Raw genomic sequence first — 19,997 nt, 5'->3', positions numbered from 1 at the left:
CTCTAGGATGCATGAGTTGTGCCAACAAGTATTTCGGCACAACATTACAGACAAGTGGAAGGAGATCCTAGATGCCAGCAAGGAGTACATAATCAATACATTGTATCGAGAGTTCCCTCAGCCCTCTAGCAATGATAGATTTTCGAGAGGGTGGATGATGACACGTATGCGTGACTATCAATCGCATAGGCCGTCTGATGCACGCGAAGCAGTCAAGCAGTGCAAATCGAAGCCAGAGTGGCTGGATACAGAGGACTGGAGTAATGTCCAGGATGAGGCGACATCCACTTGAGACAAGTGGAAGTAGCAGAAGGACGCAGAAAAGGCGCGCTTGGATGCAGGATCGGTGCAACACCTTGGTAGCGGCTGCCACACAACATTCTTGGCAGATTTTGTAAGTATTAATAGGGTAGAGTACTATAATTTAATGACATCCATGGTGATGTATGTATTTTGAACATGAATCTCAAGTAGGTTGTTTTTCAATGTTTGTGTGCCATAGCAAGGTTTTGAATCGCGACCCGACTGCACTAGAGGTGACATACGGGGAGAAGCATGGCTTGAGTGCCATGATTGAGAAGCTCTATGCTCGCGGAGGACCGGTAAGTACTAATAAATATCATTCCTAATTTGAGAAATGTGTCATTATATGTCAGTTTGTATTTGGTACTCAGAATTATATATGTATTTGCTGTTGCAGACTCCCTTCAGTATGCCACTACAGCGAGAGGAGTTTTCTGATGCGGATGAGTCGTAGAGAGCAGATTAGGCTACATAGGATTACTCCCCATCTTGTATTATGTAAGGCCTTATGGCCTCTATCCTCCATATGTAATAGCTAAGTGTATATGATTCGAACTTCTATGTTGTAGCATGACTCCATATACACATCTCCATGTTATTCACCACATATTGATGTACAGGTGTATACATATTTGCTTTGTCGCAGTAGCACTTCTCAATTTAAGTTTTGTTATTTTCTTTATCAATGCAGTGCATATTTCTGTTAATTAATGTCATGAAAGTACTTGTTTGTAAAGTCTTGCCATTATTTGGGATCAATTGTCTAACTTCTTTGACAGCAGGAATTGTCTCTTAGCCCTGAGTGGCTCTAACTGTGGCAGGGTTGCATCTGCAGCTCTGCCACAAAAAAAATTTTTTCTGCAACTGTCGGTATCAGCATTGGAAAATAATTCTGCAATCGTCGATATTAGCATCGGAAATTCCTCTATAACCGGTACTATTTTCATCGCTAATTTCGTCGGTATTAGTGTCGCTAAATAGCGATGCTAATACCGACGAAATTAGCGATGAAAATAGCGAGGCAAATAGCGATGGTTTTGTAGCGATGCTAATAGCGACGACGGGGATATTTTTCATATATAAAGAAAACGTTGTTATAAACATCGTTATAGCATGTATATGTTGTAGTGTTGACTTGTTTTGAACAAGTTCTAGGAGTGATACACTATCCTTGGCATATGAAAGAGGCAGAGAGAAAAGACTCGGTTGCTGAAGTAGACTAGTGAGAGCCTTCACAAGAGATTCCCCATTCAAGTCCTCCAAGACCAGATTGTTCCTCCTGACAATGTCCCGAGTGGCTTCAGGAGCTAGATTATCTCAAAAGACTATAAGCTGCTGCCTCTGTGCACTAAAATCATCCTTTTCAACAGTCGTCTGTACTCTCCGACATCCATGAGGTGATCCAAGCCTGAGGATGAGCCGTATTTTTGGTGTCGAAGAGATCCCTCTCCAGAGGTATTCAAGCCAGGATGAGCTCGACAGGCAGGCCCCCCCATGCCTCCCTTTTGGATTGATAAAGCTGCCCAGTCTGCTGTTAGCCAGACTGCGTTTGGCATATTTCTCAAGGAAAGGCTCAGCCTTTGATAGATACATGTCATCCAAAATCCTCCTTTCAGCACTCTTCCTCATGATGTATCCTGCCCACTATGTCCATAGCTAGTCTAGATGCCGCCTCTTTTTCTCTATCTGTTTTTTGATGGCAGAGTCCCCTTACTGCCTATAGTTCTTGCTTTTTCTCCCCCCTATTGTTACCAGCACGATGTCTGGAATAATGTTTTCACTCTATTTATGCTTCGCCTATCATTATGATTTCTTGCAAAAAGGCCTGTATGGTGATGCTTCTAAACCACTACAAATGTAACACGAGGTTGGTAGTTCAATTCCAGAGAAGCACATGCCTTGCGAATGGCATCTAGCTCATACAATAGTACTTGATAAAACTAACCCTCACTGACACCATCTCGGTAAAGTATAATTCGATGAGGCTTCTGACCCGTTGCTTGTCGAAAGATATCAGTAGCTCCTTTATCATCCCACCTGTTTGTGGGCCATGGGCAGGATCATCCCAACCCTTGAACAAATCTTGTATCAAATCTTAACGATGCTCTTGAGCACATGTCATCCCTACATATTTTGTAACTTCAGGCCAATCTTGGGAAGCTACCACAGCAGCAATAGATGGACTGGAATCCTCTCCTGGATGGGGATGAGTAACATCAGCTCCAAAGATAATGGTAGGGATGTCACTGACGAGTGGTATTTGGCGAGAGAGTGCATCCCCCAGTATAGTATTCCTTCCACCCACCTTGACATTGATTTTCAATGCGACATTTGCCAGGTATTGCTTACTTATATTATACACATACTTAATTAAACAACATTGAGAGACCAGGCTAAGATCTGTCTCACATATTCTCTTGACATCCCCATAGAGTGTTCCATTATTATCAAGTAAAATAGCAACAAGAAGCTCAAGATCATGCCTTGAAAGGACGATAGAGATCATCCTATGTAACATATGCAAGAGTCTCATTGTTAATCCATTCCATATACTCAATGACTCCATGTAAAGGCTTTCCCACAAAGTCACTAGTCTTTGTATCCACAGTATAGACCGTCTAAACCTCATCACTTTTTGTATCTTCTGTATAAGCAAAGAGCTTGAAAAGCTCGGGAAAACCATACTCATTGTAGATCTAGAGCCCATTCTCCTTCTAAATTGTTTGTAACAAATATCAGATTCACTCCCAAACATCACTTTTCTCTTCTGTGAAATTGAACATGAACCAACTAAAGGCAAAACATTCAGGCAGAGCAAAGCACAACGTCTAAGTATGCACAAAGTATCGAATGTCACACAACAACTTTTTGGTGGATTCCACACCTTGGATACAAAGCAGTACGACACCGTAGATCAAATGTCGAGATAGAATATAGTCAATCACAAGAAGTTTTTTTGACATAATTTCCCCATTTGAAAAAGGGGGTTGTATTCCCCTAATAGTACTCAATACCATGAGCTTCTGTTTTAGAGCTACCGCATACCTAGCTAGTTGCCACTAGTTTCCATTGAGGGTAAGGGGCTACTAGCCCCCACCCTAGGCTAGTAGCCTTTTGAACCCAACTACACTTAGATACATATATGGTCCTCGCAGAAGCTCATGATGTTATCATAATTCACAATGCAGGAATTTATGTAAAACTTCTTGTGATACAAGAGTGTGCAAACTATTAGTTGGCTTGAGCATACGAGACTACTTATGACTTCAAGAAATTGAACTAGGGTCACATATCAGTTCTCATCAAGAACGTAGTGCGCACACTAATGAATGGTACGTTTAGAGGTTCAGAATGTCAAGCTAGCATGCTTAGTAGCTATGGCCTATAGAGGCTGATGTACAATTTATTGGAGATGCAGCCTAGTAGTAAAATCATGCAAGTTACCTTGAAATTACTAGATAATTGAAGTAACACAGAGAATAGATCAAAATCATATGCGAAAAGAAGCTCCTTGATTAGATAAACTACTTCAATCGAGAACTTACTTTTCACTATAGGAATTCATAATCTTTTGGCACGTACCCTTTCTAGACTTTGTCTGATTAGATAGCGAGGTTACATTGCCACTAGTGGATATCGAGCTATTTATGCTTTGATTAGGACTGATTCAAGCATCTTGCTAAAAATAATGATTGAAATAAACCTTGTCAACTCGCCCTCAATTACCGATATGATATTTGTGATTAATGACTTGCACACTACTAAGATGATGATGAATTTTGTGACGGGCCTAGTTCTCTACTAGTAGGAGTAGTATTGTTGGGTGCAAGATGATGTTCTTGCCACATAATGCTCTTGATTTGATCAAGAATAGCCCTCTCCGTCTTGGGCCCTCTTGATGATGATAATGCCAACACAGGAAGGATATGTTAAATGCATAATCTCGACACTGAGAGCTTCTAGGGTAAAATAATTATCACTATGCTCTGTAACTTAAGGAAAAAGAATGACAAGCATACCTAGGAATCCTTCAACACTAGTAAGGGTGCCACCATGAGGAGCAAGCACACCATAAAGAGTACAGAGTTAGTAGTGATGGATCCTCACTCGCAAGAAGCTAGACCATTTGAGTCTACCATAGCTTCATAGCTTGCATAATCAAGAACTTTATAGTAAATTGCATACATATACATTCATTCAATCAATTGTTAATTCATCAAAATTGGTGTGACAAGCTACTAAGGTTTTATGCTCCCTTCTTGTCTCAAAGAATCGTAGTGCATATTAATGAAGAGTCGTGCCAAAGGAAGGTCAAGAGTTGAGAAAGAAAATTCTTTTATCTATTTTCACTATTCTACATCTACATCTACACCCTACACTCTCTTATTGTAAGATATACCTAATCTCTGATCAGAGGTGACATTTCCTATGTGGCATGCATCCCAAAAAATTTGAGCCCAAACTTCTCATGTCTGGTGCTAGTCCTACATCCATAGAAGATAAATGACTTCTTAGTGAAGAGCTCCATAGCCAATCCTAGGGGAGGTCTAATGCGTATCTCTAAAAGATCAACTTGTGTTCATGTAACCTTAACTTAGCATACACAATCACTCAGATAGTCTTTTCTAATGCATAAGCAACTATTGGAGTACACCTTATGTATAGAAATCTATTCTAGGTGCCATTCTCTATAGCATGAGGCCCATTTGACTGGCCTAAGCTTCCATGAACTTATCATAGGGTGAAGCCTAAAAGTGAATCTCATGGGTTATTGTAGTATCTCTATTTGAGACTAGTCTTCTTCTGGAACTTCAATTGTGTAGCAACCAGTCACTATAGGGCAAAACATGATTCAGAAACCCATTAGTGTAGCAACCCATGAGAATGCCACATCTCAAGATTTCATACCTACCAAACTAAGTTTTAGTAGATTCACAAGTGAGGCTTGGTGAATCACAAATAAGAACTCTCATTCTTGTGGTAAGATGGAGCTCAACAATCAAGACATTGTATGTACCACCTAGCTTGATCATGATTGTCTTATGTAATGATGGCTCTCCTGCATAATAGGGATAATGAGGGTAACATCACAAAACCACATGGCTTGATAATGGTCATCTTATGCAAGGAAGCTATCATGTATGACCAGGATTATGTCCTTGCATGACCAAGATTATGGTCATCATTTTTGTTCAGAATTTTTTTATGTCTGAAAGAATTTTCAACTAAAAGCAATGAACCTAAATATGGAAATCAAGGGAAGTCACGTGCGGCTGCACTAATTGCCTTTGATAAGTAGTAGTCTCGCAAGCATCTATGTAGTAAGCAACATTATTGCAAGATAAGAGCCCAAATCTATTTCAAGATACCTACTTTGAAAACATTAGGCAAGCTGCTTGCTTTGAACTACTATGACACCTAGGAAGGCATCCAGTATGTTATAGCTAGGTTGATCAATGTCATTAAGTATTTCTCTTGTTTTAGTATATTTAAGTAGTTTTATTTTTCACCTTCAAGCTTATTGAAAGCTATGCTTAGACCCTAAAGTTTTTGCAAAACACATAGCACTTTGGAACATTGCCAATTGGCAAATTGGTAAGCTAGAATATATGCATTGAAATGACTTCAAAATATTGGTTGGTATTTAGGTACATGACCACCACCACAATACACTATCAAGTTGAGTCTAATATGCTTCTTGACATGAGATTCTAGGGCATTGCCACTACTTAAGATGGATACCTATTGAAACCCAAAACAACTTGTACCAAGCTACTCAAGAGGATTACCACACAACCTACTTGTACCAAGCTTCTCAAGACGATAGGCTGAGGAGTATACGAGATAGCTTGCATGAACCAAGCTTAGAGGACTATGCTAGGGGACTATGTTCAAAGGACTATGTGGTGAACAATGCACTACATGAATTTATTCAATGGGGCTAAGTCTCCTCCTAGTGATCTAGAGTTGTGCACATGCTTTAGTCATTTACTATAATATCTTCAAAATATTTTGATAGAAAAAGATAAAGATAAATTCATTTTAGGCTTTAGATTTGCAAGCATAATCACTACATAAAGGGTGTCATTAAATTTTTTTAGTTGTTATCTTTAAGATAACACACAAATTCATGTGTATCCGTCTATAACTGGTCTGGATCAACTCAAGCTGGCATTGACCATCCCTCTCTCATTGTTGGCAATTACCATGGTTACAATGTGGGAAACAAGAGTCCTACTTTACTTCTAGTGTCTTATATGATAATCTAGGCTATGGATCTTCAACCTTCATTAATCTCACTAGATTCATGATGCCAAAATTAGGCCTTTCTTGTGCATGTATTTTTTGTCATTGTTGCATGTTACTTGACTCGGCATACATAATGTACAAGATAATCAAATAAATTCATCCATCATATTTTCAGTAATTAAGGTCTAATGCTAGAAATCTTGAAATCACCCAAAGTCTTTAGAATCAAGCAACTATAGCTCCAATTCTGCTACTTGGAAGCCTGGCTCCCTTAGCAACTTTGCTAACTCATTCAATCTTAGGTGAATAAGATTTCTTTTTCTCGCATTAGTCACAACCCTAGATAGCTCTAGAAAAATTTCATACACTTTCATCAAACACATCTACTAGCTGCTTCTCTACTTGCACAATATTAGTCAATTAGAGTATGCGCTCGTAATAAATTAAGGTTAGGATTAAGTTCTAACCAATTTATTTATTTTGTAGCTGAAGACTGCTAGGTATTCACTTTTGTCGATTTATTTTTATTATTTTCTAACAATTGTGAATGCTTCAGTTGATGTGTAAAGCAGGTAGTAGTGGCATTGGGAAGCACTGGGTGATAGCGTGTATTCAAGTTATTTAGAAGAAATTATCATTTTTGATGGGTGTGTATCTTACACATGGCACTAATGACACACTTATTTATTGAAGCGCTTGATATTTATTTATTATTTTGTAAGTGCATGGGCGCACGATTTAAATATTTGTATTGGACATCGTATTTGGGTACCGCCCACTCTTTGGGTGCCCAATAGCTTTATTCTTTAGTGGAACAAAAGCAAATACAAAAGCTAAAATGTACTAATTGTAAATTGGGCTATTTTTTGAGCTTGAAGATGAATAATATATCAAATACATACTTTGTGGAGCGCTCACACAAGGCATGGGGGAAGATTGTACCCAATTGATATTTTGCTTCATGTCGTGCAAGATTTCTCTCTTGTTTTCTGTGCAAAAGTAGAGTTCTTTTGTTCTTGGGGACCTTCCGGCGCTCACTATACTTGCATACAGCATCTGATTTGCGCAACCAATGGTATCGGAGCGAAGCTGGGATCAAGAGCTTCCAATCACTTACCATCTCATGAGAAGGCAGAGCTCCTGGAATAATCAAGGTCTATAGTCAGTGTCATAGCAATCCGTCAATACTACATGTTCTTGGCAGTCAAGAACCCCCTGCTACGCAATCAGATCGCGAAGGACCAGCCTCTAGAGGTGGAGGACCACGCGGGAAGCTCCTTCATGAAGACCTTTTTCTTTCTGAGATAGAACATTAAGAAACTTCATTAAGATTAGCTTTAAGCTTATAAAAAGCTTAGCTTTGCTTAAGCTTAATCGATTTGTCAAATCGTGGTGAGAGGACGTCGTGAGAGAAGGTGGTGCATCAATAAACGGCCCTCCTTACACGATATTTTTTTTTAAAAACGACTAGTTAAATCTTAAATCTTTAAGCTTCTTAAGTTCCAACCTTACTAAGTCAAAAAGGTCAATTTCAACTCTCTTTCATAGCGGCAGTTCCCACCGGCTTAAACACGAACTTGTCTTCAACTCTCTGTAAGTCCCTGTTTACACATGTGGACTGACAGAGCTAGATTCTAGCAAACAGTTTGCAACACGCAGTCTACATGCATGAATCATCTTCTTGGAAGACGACCGTGATATCAAATTTTGCATTGGCAAAGAAGAAATAATACAAAAAGCCATAAAAGAAAAAAGAGAAATAAGCCTTGTGAACCTGACTTTGAGCTACGCTCATCCCGCTAACAAGATTTCGAGTGTGTGAGATCTTTTGGAATTTTGCAAGATCTTCGATCAAACCATGGAAGATTTTATGGCTGAAGGTGACCTACCCGAACCAACGATGGAGCAAAAACTACATTTGATTATGATGCAGCTTCAAGAGAAACAAAGAGCACGTCAAACTTTGCAAGCTCGATTGGCCAATATGCAATGATCTACCACCGACCAAGATGGACCACAATCTGAAGATCTTATACGACGTATGATTGATGCAACACTTGAGGTGCAATCTATTCGTCGGAAAGAAACAAAGATAAGTAAAAGAAATTTCAAATTTCATACTTTCAATGGGTCACACGATGGAAAGACTGTACTTACTTTTATCAGTCAATTTGATCATTATTTCCATGAAGAACAGTATGCTCAGAAAGACAAAAATTAAGTATGTCACTAATCATCTAGTGGACTGAGCATCCCTATGGTGGACTGTTGTCCATAAGAACATTGATTGTCCTACTACTTGGGAGACTTTCCAAAAGAAATTTTTGTAGAATTTCCTTCCACCCCAATTCCACAAAAAAGCAATCAAACAATGGGATCTTCTACAACAAAGGGATCGTGAGCCTATTTCACAATATACCGAGCATTTTTGAAATGCTTTATTGCAACTACGAATGCTTGAAGATGTACTTGAGCCAACCCATAAACTCAAGTTTATGTCTGGCTTACTTGGACATTTTTATGCGGAGGTCAACATGTTTAAACCAACAACTCTCAATTATGCAATTTCCTTGGCCCATGACACTGAAGACAAAATTTGAGGACGAGAGAAGCGACCACAACAATTTCAAACTAATGGTAACTTTTGTTCAAAACAATTCAATTCAAATTTTCAAAGATTCAATCAAAGTCATTTCCTTCCATCTTCATTCCGTAAATCTTGGACACGACTAGTCGCTTTACCATCAAATACAAATCCAAACCCTCAGCCATCTCTCCAGCTAGATCCCAACATTCCTAAACTTCATGCTATTACCAATAATGTATCTAAAGACAAACCTATAGTTTGCTACAAATGTTATCAACTTGGACATCTAGCAGCGAATTGTCAATCCAAAAAGCCAACTGTTCATATCAATTATTTGGGAGTGACAGAAGATGAAGAACATGAAGAAATGCCAGATTTCATGGAAGACAATGACGATATTGGTACTACTTTAGATACTTTACTAGGTATGCCAAATCTCCATTCTTTATTAACAATGAGATGTATTGTGCATGGTAAAGAAAAGACTGCTTTACATGATGATGGGAGCACACACGACTTTATTTCTGCAAAAGTGGTCAAAGAATTGAATTTACATACTGTTTCTACACATTATCGCATCAAGGCTGCATTCATAGGCACTAGATAAAATGGAACACAAGAAGTGCATGACTTAGAAATTAAAATTGGTGATTATGTTGAACGTAGAAATTTCTTAGTTGTGCCTTTGCAGTCTAGTGATATTATCTTAGGAATGCCTTCGTGTCATCAGTACAATCCCGATATAGATTATTCCACGCATTCAATTAAGATTCATTCTAATGGGAAACAAATCACATTGTATGGTATGCACACTTTCGATAATTTTCCATTGCTTAGTCATATACAGGCTAAACTTGCATTACAAAAAGGTAGAAAATCCTATTTAATAAGGGTGAATGAAATCGAAGCTAAAGAAAATCAAATGCATCCTAGGCATGCTCAATTTCTTTCACAATTTCAAGATTGTTTTGCTGTTGACTTACCACCTAGCTTGCCACCTATACGTCTCGAAGATCACAAGATAGACCTAATTCCTGGATCACAACCACCATGTAAAGCACCATATAGACATAACCAAATTGAATAGAAAGAAATTCAAGCCCAAGTTGAAGAATTATTAACCCGAGGACTTATTAGACCTAGTAGTTCTCCATTTGGTGCACTTGTATTATTAGTAAAGAAAAATAATAATACCTATCGCATGTGCATTGATTATCGTGCCCTAAATAAGATCATTGTTAAGAATAGATATCCGATTCCTAGGGTAGATGATCTTATGGACAAGCTATAAGGATCTGCAATATTTAGTAAGATAGATCTTAAATCTAGATAACATCAAGTAAGATTGGACACATCTGATATATTCAAAACTGTATTTTGAATACAATTTGGACACTATGAATTCCTTGTTATGCCTTTTGGTTTAACTAATGCACCAGCCACATTTAGTCGTATAATGAATCGCATATTTTTGAAGCATCAGCATTGTGTCATTGTTTTCTTTGATGACATATTGGTTTTCAATAGGAATGAGAACAAGCATTATGAATATTTATCTTTGGTTTTCAAATTATTGAAAGAGAATTGAAAGAGAATCAATTATATGATAATCCGAAAAAGGGTGAATTTACCAAAATACAAATTAAATATCTAGGACATATTGTTTCATCTGAAGGTATTAGAGTTGACCCTAAAGAGATAAAAGAAATTTTGAATTGGCCCATACCTAAAAATGTGCACAAATTACATTCTTTCTTAGGTCTTGCTAGCTTTTATAGAAAATTTGTGAGAAAATTTTCATTGCTTGCATTACCTTTGAAAAAATTATTAAAGAAAGGCATTGTGTATCAATAGTCCGACAATCAACAAAAGTCCTTTGATTTACTGAAACATTCTTTAACTCATGCTCCTATATTGCAATTACTTGACTTCAATAGACCATTTTTCCTAGTAGTCATTGATGCTAGTGGATCTGGAATAGGAGTAGTCCTTATGCAAGATTCTCATCCCATAGCCTACTCTAGCTACAAACTTAAACCCTTTGAACTTAAATATTCTACCTATGATGAGGAATTGCTAGCTGTAGTACAAGCTTTACGTCAATGGAAACATTATTTAATGGGATCTGAATTCATGATAAAAACTGACCAACAAATCATTAAACATCTCCTTAGTCCACCACAAATATCTGATTGACACATTAAATGGACTGCTTTTATTCAAAATTTTCATCCACTCATACAATATCAACCCAAAAAAGAGAATGTTGTTGTCGATGCTTTAAGTAAAAGACTAACTATTCATTATATTTCTATGATATCTTTTGACTCTCTTCTCCCTATGAAAGATACTTATGACCAAGACCCTAGTTTTCAAGCTGATTGGAATAAATTAGTTGCAAATAATTGGATTCCCATTGATTCATTGTTTTACACTGATGGATTTATGTTTTATGAAAAAAGATTATGTGTAACTGTTCCATTTCGATCGTTTGTCTTGCATGAAATTCATTGTCCCTAATACCAAGGCCATAGAGGAATTATTTTTACTTTACATACACTGATTGAAGATTTTTATTGGCCACACATGGAATTTGATGTATCTAACTTTGTATCTGAATGCTTAATTTACTAAAGAGTTAAATAACACCATGGTAAACAATATGGTTTATTAATGCCTTTACCAATTCCAGAACGACTATCGGAACAGATCTCAATGGATTTTATCACTGGTTTGCCTAACACTAAAGCTAATCATGACATGATTTGGACTATTGTTGATAGGTTTAGCAAACAAGCATATTTCATTCCATGCAGGAAAACATTAACTACATCTCAAGCTGCTGAATTGTTCTTGAAAACTGTTTTTACTAATCATGGTTTGTCAAAAGTTATTATTTTTTACCATGATTCTAGATTCTGTAATAATTTTTGGATTACTTTGTTTGCTAATTTAGGAACAAAGATTGATTTTTCATCTGCATTTCATCCTGAAACAAATGGGCAAACAGAAGCTACTAACAGTACCATTTTAGATCTTTTGTGTGCATACACAATCTCAAAACCACAAACATGGGGTACGCAGTTACATTTACTTCAGTTTGCATACAATAACACACCACATACAGCTACACAGAAAGAACCATTTGAAATTATTTATGGATATAGATTATCTACTTCTATTACATCATTGTCAAACAAAGTTCAAGCTGCATATGATATTGCTAACATGCATGCTACTATTTTTGATGAAGTTAAAGATATGATTGCCAAAGCCTAGCAATCATACATAAAACAAGCCAACAAGAAAAGAAAAGCTATGATTTTAAAAGTTGATGATTATGTTTGGTTACGTATTTAAAAGTGAAGATAATAAAGTGTTGACAAACACCCTGTTGTAAAGTTAGCCCCTAGATTTTATGGACCTTTCAAGATCATTCACAAAATCAATGACAATGTATTTAAATTAGAATTACCACGACACTAGAAAATCCACAACACTTTCATATCAGTTTATTACGACCTTTTAGAGGCCAATTACCTGTACACCCTGTCTATGAAAACCCTCCTTTGCTAGAAGAAGAAACTGTGATCCTTGAGTTTGAAATTATTCTAGATACCGACTTTATGACCACTAGAACTGGCCGTAGATATTCTAGATATCTAGTTAATTTTAAAAATCATCCTGTTGAAGAGGCCCAATGGATGCACGCTCGAGACCTAAGTTCTTACCCCTCACTGTTGGCTCCACATTGAGCTAATAGCAATTGAGAATAATTGCTATCCCACCCCGGGGATATGATGCCAGGAGACATATTCCACGATGGATTCCATGAGGTTTTGCGGTGGATTGCATAAAATTTTATTTATAGCCGGGACTCATACACAAGGTGGATTCCTTGTGCAAAAAGTCGATGGGGAGACGACTGTCCTTTTTGGGCATCTTGTTAATTTAATATGCAAGTGGGTGATTCCATAGCGGGTGATTCCGCAAAATACATATTTAAATTAATAGACATTTAGGAGTTTAGAGTGTGCACTCATAATAAATTAAGGTTAAGATTAAGTTCTAATCAATGTATTTATTTTGTAACCGAAGACTACTAGATAGTCACTTTTGTCAATTTAATTTTATTATTTTCTAACAATTGTGAATGCTTCAGTTGATGTGTAGAGCAAACAGTAGTGGTGTTGGGAAGCACTCGGCGATAGTGTGTATTCAAGTTATTTAGAATTTTTTTTTTTTTTATGGATGTGCATCTTAGACGTGGTGCCAATATTTATTATTATGCACTTATTTATTGAAGGGCTTGACATATATTTATTATTTTATATAAGCATGGGCACACGATTTAAATATTTATATTGGACATTGTATTTGGGCACCGCCCAACTCTTTGGGTACCCAATAGCTTTAATTCTTTAGTGGGACAAAAGCAAACACAAAAGCTAAAGCATGCTAATTGTAAATTGGGCTATTTTTTGAGCTTCGAGATGAATAATATATCAAATACATGCTTTGTGGAGCACTCACACAAAGCATGGGGGGAGATTATATCCAATTGGTCTTTTGCTTCATGTCGTGCAAGATTTCTCTCTTGTTTTTGGTGCAAAAGTAGAGTTCTTTTGTTTTTGGGAACCTTCTGGCGCTCACTACGCGCACATACAACATTTGATCTATGCACCAGCTTCTCTGATAAGTTGATAAAACATCTCATTACTAGAACACTTAGCAAAAGTTGTAATAATATAGCCCTTGCATTGCTGACTACTAACATGCAACCCTCTTTGAAGTCAATCCTGATCTTTGCCATACATCTTGGTAATCTCAGTGATGGTAGCTATGGATCTCATCTAGTTCTACATTGGATTAGCCATTGGATTGTTGGTTTGTTTCCAAGCATCCTTCAGCTATAGGTTGAATCCTTCCCTTTCTATAAAGGAGGTGTTGAAAGAGAGGGATTCCATTTCTTCCTCCTACTAAACACATCCTTCTTGGATGGACTTTTTAGGCACCTCACATTCCAAGAGATTATAGTGAGCTAGCTAATTAACATGATATCTTTGTTTAAACCTCCATAATCCAAAATACCAAAATAGCCTTGTCAACAAAACATTTGTAAGAAACTTTTAAAGGAAAGTTTTTATTTCTTACCTCCATTAGACTTCAAAGAATTTGGTAGTTGAATTTATTTGTTTCCATCCTGCTTTAACTTCAGCATCTCTAGGATCGCGAGATTGATAATTAGGTTGCTTCTTAGGTTCCTTCTTCTAAGAATTGTTTTTTTCCTTAAATTTACCCTTCTCAACCTATGTTTTTTCCTTTTTGCTTCTTTTGAAGTTCTTCCTTATCTCCACTATTTTCTCCTTGGCTTCTTCTTAGCTTAATTCCTTTTTGGGCATTCGCTTGCAAAGCACCCATCTTCTTCACATTTGAAGCATGTATCCAAGAAGAGAGAAATTTTGACATCAACCAACAACTCAATCCCATTAGGATCAAAAAGCTAGAGCATCTCAAGAATCTTCTTCCTCTTATCCCAAAGTATGAGAGGCCACTTGCTCCACTAGTTGATATTATTGTAAGAATATAGAGTGCTCTACCTAGCACTTCTACTAGCACATTAACTTCTCCATCTCGCAAAGTAGGAAGTCCATGAAAACTAGCCCATATTGGACATTCAATTTGCAAGACCTCCTCACGAATAAAATCAACATGCCATGGAAGCATATAAACAAGGCTCACTTTGAGTCAAAAAAGTGAACCCAAAACCCTATCTCCTTTTGCTTTAGATGAAAGCAAGACCCAAAAGAAGTCTAATGGAAAGCCAAAACAATCTAGGAAACTCATCCTCAAAGGAGACCTTCCATTAAAATACATGTATATATTGCATAGACAATACTTAGCATTGCTTTGCCCAATGCATGGCAACAAGGATACCACTCATGCATATAGCACTTTCTCCCTAAATTCTATTGTGACTCTCTTTTAATTCACATTGAAATATTTTTGGTCACCCCACATCTTCTTCTCTAGCTCTTCCATGTTCATGTTAGCAATGAAAATGTTAGTATAATCCATCTCCATCCCATTGTCTTGCTTCTTTTGCTTTATGTTTGTGCTATGTGTTCCATCATCTCTTACTCCTTATTCACCCCCCTTGAATATGCTACATGCATGAAAGTGGGAGTATATGCCACATGTTGGTAGGAAATTTTACTTTTTTAATGAACTTAATACAACCACCCTAGTTAATAGACCATGTGCCATGACTGTCTATTGAGAGCTCCCCTCTTCAAGTTTCCACATACTCAAGAGGTTCTATGTCTTTCATTTAAGGAAAAGGCTATTACAATTTGAACTGTTTCTATTTTGCTAATAGATGGATATGCTCCTAGTTTGTAAGGGGCTCAAATAGATTTTGATAACTATTTGTGCTTCTATGGATACTAGGTATATTCCACACTTCAAGGGGAATTTCAAGATTTAGAGCCATGGCATTGAGTTGAATTGAATGGGATTCTTATTTTTTTTAATGTGAGAATGAAATATTTATAATATTAAAGATGATATTTTATTTGTGGATGTGTAATCTATTTGTGCTATGTGAGTAAGAATTAAAAGTTATGAAAATGCACAAATGTATCTTACAGCACATGTACATTTTGGATACATACAAACATATCCATTACAAGTGTGTATCGACATTGTCTTTTTTGATGTTGACTACATGGCTCATGATTAGGCCTATCAATTGTGATGTGTATTACTTAACATGACTATATAAGCATGACTATGTTAGATGTTATATACAAATTTGTTTTGATTTACTGCGCATACACATTATCCTATGATCCATAGCTTCATAATTTTATCCACTAAACATGTAACGTGTCCACGTGTTATCTTCAGGGCATGTCTTAGCAGTCCATCGGAAAGGATGTCTAGAAAGCTCCGCCCGGCACTCCCATGGAATGTTACAGGGGTTTACGATCTAGGACTTTCCGCATCTGCCACGTAGCGGAAGTATTCCGACCTTTCCCACTTAGGGCCGACCTGAATTAGGGTTTTCTTTATTAGTCATTTCCTAACGGCAACTAGCGTCAAACCTGAGCGAACTAATTTACATAGAAACGCCAAGTTCGAAGAAGCGGATTCACGCTGCACTTGGTTCAAGAAGAATGGGAAACGAGAGGGATGCAAAGGTCAACCTCTTTGCCATAAGACATAGTCCCATTCCGTTCCCCTAAAACAACGTAAATCGGGATCATTTATAACTCTAAGCCGACGCTCTTGTTGTTCGTGTTCTTTGAAATGATCTTCTCACTGTCCATCAAGATTGAGAAAAGTTCCCGGCCAACCGGGACCACCCATCCATAGGATGGATCCATGGCCACATCCTCCGCACTTTCCTCAGGTTATTTTAGTTATTTAATTATCTAACACATTTAGTTGGACATGAATCAATCAACTTCCTTAATTAGCCCCTTAGGCACTAGTTCCTTCACGTAATCATAGCACTTGACATAGAAAAGCAATGTCAAACAAGTTCCTTTTCAACAGGTTATCATATTTATCTTTGCAATAAACACAATATTAGTGAGTTTGAGAATCTCCCAATTCCCATTTTTTGAATACTAAAAAGGTGGCATCTGGATAACATGCCCATACGTTTCTCAAAACTATATGGTGTAACCTATCATTGGAAAGCGCTTGAAAAATGGAATCTATTGAGCTATAGAGAGCTTCATTCGGAGTTATAGTGTTCAAGTTATGACAAATCCAAAGATTTGACCACCCGTCCCAAACTTATGGAAATTTTCCATATTCCCCAATATGGTGTTAATACATGAATTCCAGCCCGTAGGCTTATCCATAATCCACCCAAAGGCTATCTAGCAATGCATAGGGATCACTAATCCAAGATTCGGCCCGTAGACTAGTATGTGGGTCTCAAGATCCAATCTCGAGTCACATTGGCCTCTTGTGCAGGGCCCGGAAGGCGAGGGATTTATGGCCAAAGCCCCCCCTGGCACCCAAGCATCCTTCTGCTCCAAGTAACGCTCAACGGAGAGACCTCACGCAGCATGTTCAGTCCACATTCCCAGCACGGCTAACAACCCCCTTGGTTAGGGTCAAGCAGGTAGTCGGGGGTAACTGAAGCTGCCTCTCCCTTCAAGCCTTGAACCTGAAGCATTAGATATCTTTTCATCCTTTAATTCTTTAAGCAAATAAGGCAAAATAGTGCTCTTAAAACTGTTACAAGCACAATCATTACTATTGGTTGTTATTTTTGGCCAACTGCTAAGGAGCGAATCCTTATTTTTGAATGCATCCAGCACTTGATCCGGGATCAATTGTGACTTGGCAAGATCCCCAAGGGTCTGTTTGTTAAACCTATATCCTTAGGTTAGGGCCGTACCCTATTAACCCGACTTAATCAAAATCTTAAGTTCTATTAGCAGTGAATATGTTATTCCAATTCGCTGATTGGTCTTTTGCTTCAAGAAAATATCTAATTCCTGTATCTTGGTCACTTTACTCAAGAAAGGTACTATATCATGACAATTATTCATCCTCTTGCAAGATAAACTTGTGTAAGAATCTGTCAATCTCATTCGGAGGAATTGACCATTCCCTTGTGATCAAATCACAAGATCATGCGACTCTGCAACTTGTTGCACAAGTGTCGCATCAATTATGGGACTATTCTATCCATCAACGGTGTCTTCTAATCATGATGTCATGATTAGATATAACAATCCGTTCCTGATTGCATTAGGTTGACATTGTCGATCCTAGAGTACCAAGTTTCATCTTTTTATCGAGAGATTCTTAGGAAAAACCCTAGATCACTTCTCGTAAGCATGTTCCAATGTTCCTACATTCCATGAATGTGGGCAAGTCTTTAGGATATAGGAATTTCAGCTTTGGTAATACGAGCGACTAGGTAACGTCCCCAACGTGCTAACCCTAGTTAGCTCTTTGGGCTATGTCGCATTGAATTAACTCTTTCTAAACGAGTCCCTTCACGGTTTTTAGGTGTTTAGGTTTAAACCAACTTGTCTATTCTTGAAGATAATTATGATACTATACATGATTCATTGCTTACGTATGAGTCAATCTACAAACCCTAACTTTTCTGGTTAAGATCAAAGCATATGTTAAGCATAATTTCAACAGATCCTTCTGTACATGCAATCAAGGTTTCTGCTACTAACCATGTAGCCTTTTTCTAACAAGTATGTAGTTGAAACGAGATTTATGCCATTTTGTAATATTTCCGCACACTGCGTACCGTAAATATTGACTTCCCGCACGTCGTGTAAATCCTGTGCAAGGTTATCCCCTACATCGTATTATTGGTAGCTTAACCCATACCATGCACGCTCAAAAAAATGAGGCCTCCGCATTGTAAATAAGAGGCTGAGGTTGAAGACCGTAAAAGCCGCGAGGGAACACCCTTTTTGAAGGGGCAATTTGGAGATTTTTTTAGGCAAATTTTTTTTAATTATTATCCCTTCCCCCCAGCCGATGCATGGCTGGAGGAGAGGGAGTGTGGGGAGGAATGGCCAAGGAGGAGTGAGTCGGATTACATGAGGAGGAGTTCTCCACGTGTGTGGAGGCCCTCTTTCCCCCCCCCCAAGGCCTATAAAAACCCCCCCCCAGGGAGTCAGGGGGGAGGGAAAGCGTGGGAGGAGGCCGCCGTGTAGGAAGTCGCCAGCCGTCTTAGGCCGCCACCACATTCCGCCAGACCGCCACAGCCCGCCGCCGTGCAGGAAGCCGCCAGGCCACCTCAGTCCGCCGCCATCCCCGCCCTCTTCACGACGAACCCCCCCTCGACGTTGCTGCAGGACAGAAGCTTCTTAGAAGCTTCCTAAGAAGCTTCTAAGGATTAAGGCCATAGGCCTTGATCCTACGCGACTTCGCGATTTTGAATCCGGTTAGGGAAATACCTATTCCCACGCAAGGAGAAGATAGCGATCCTCTAGCCGTCTCGAAAAGCGAGAGTAAAGGAGTCCGTAACCACGACTACAATGGCTCCCAAGAAGTTGCAAGGCGCGACTGCGGGAGGTTCATCTCCGAGCATACAAGTGGATATCTCCCCGAGCCCACAAGTCCAGGTTTTTTCGAGTTTAGTCTCGCATAAAGAAATGTTTAGGCACGCTTAATTCCATAAGGGAAAATACATTTTACGCTTATTTTTAATGCATGTGGCAGTGTTAAAAATACATTTGATAAATTATCTCTTTAAACATTAGATAAGGTTGGTGCATGTCATGGAATTGAAACGGTTGCATTTCCGGAGTTGTCCGCCTTAAAGGACTAGCTGCATGTTGCTATTTTGGAACATTATCAAAGTAATGAGTCTAAACATATAGGACAAAGAAATGAAATTGATAAGTGCATTTGGTTACTAGACATGGTAGGAATAAGCGTGTGCCGCATTTTGGGTAATATCTTCCTTGTAATGATTTGTGGGGAAAAGTTAACACCCATAAGATATTATCCGGAAAGAAATAGAAGAGTACGAAAATGATCTTATGAACTTGCAAGTGGCATGTAACATGGAATAAGTTAACACTAGTTTTAGTTGGTATGAACTTCATTAACTACATTGTAGCTAGGGGAAAGTTGCGTGTTGCATAGTCATCATGCAGAAATTCCATTCATTAGGAGCCGTATCTAGAAAAGGTCGCATGGGTTATCAAAGCATGAGATTCTAAAGTGTAGACAACAAGGTTGTAAGCATGATTATTGATGTAAGTCCTAGTATGTCCTAGGAAGGTTAGTATCCAGATTATCATGCATTTTTACTATACCAAGGAAAGATAGAGTTATTGTGAACCATGTGATGCGT

At 38.2% G+C, this 19,997-nt stretch overlaps 1 pseudogene; it reads right to left on the bottom strand.

Moving 5' to 3' along the window:
* Window positions 1-2,243: 2,243 nt before the first annotated feature.
* LOC148025944 (protein argonaute PNH1 pseudogene) lies at window positions 2,244-2,809 on the bottom strand (annotated as a pseudogene).
* Between the last annotated feature and the right edge of the window lie 17,188 nt (window positions 2,810-19,997).

The sequence above is a fragment of the Lygodium microphyllum genome, chromosome 14, assembly GCF_053477565.2.
Source record: "Lygodium microphyllum isolate KBCC chromosome 14, Lygodium_microphyllum_v1.1.10, whole genome shotgun sequence".
Taxonomy (NCBI): Eukaryota; Viridiplantae; Streptophyta; class Polypodiopsida; order Schizaeales; family Lygodiaceae; genus Lygodium; species Lygodium microphyllum.
This window is presented reverse-complemented; position numbering and strand designations above follow the sequence as displayed.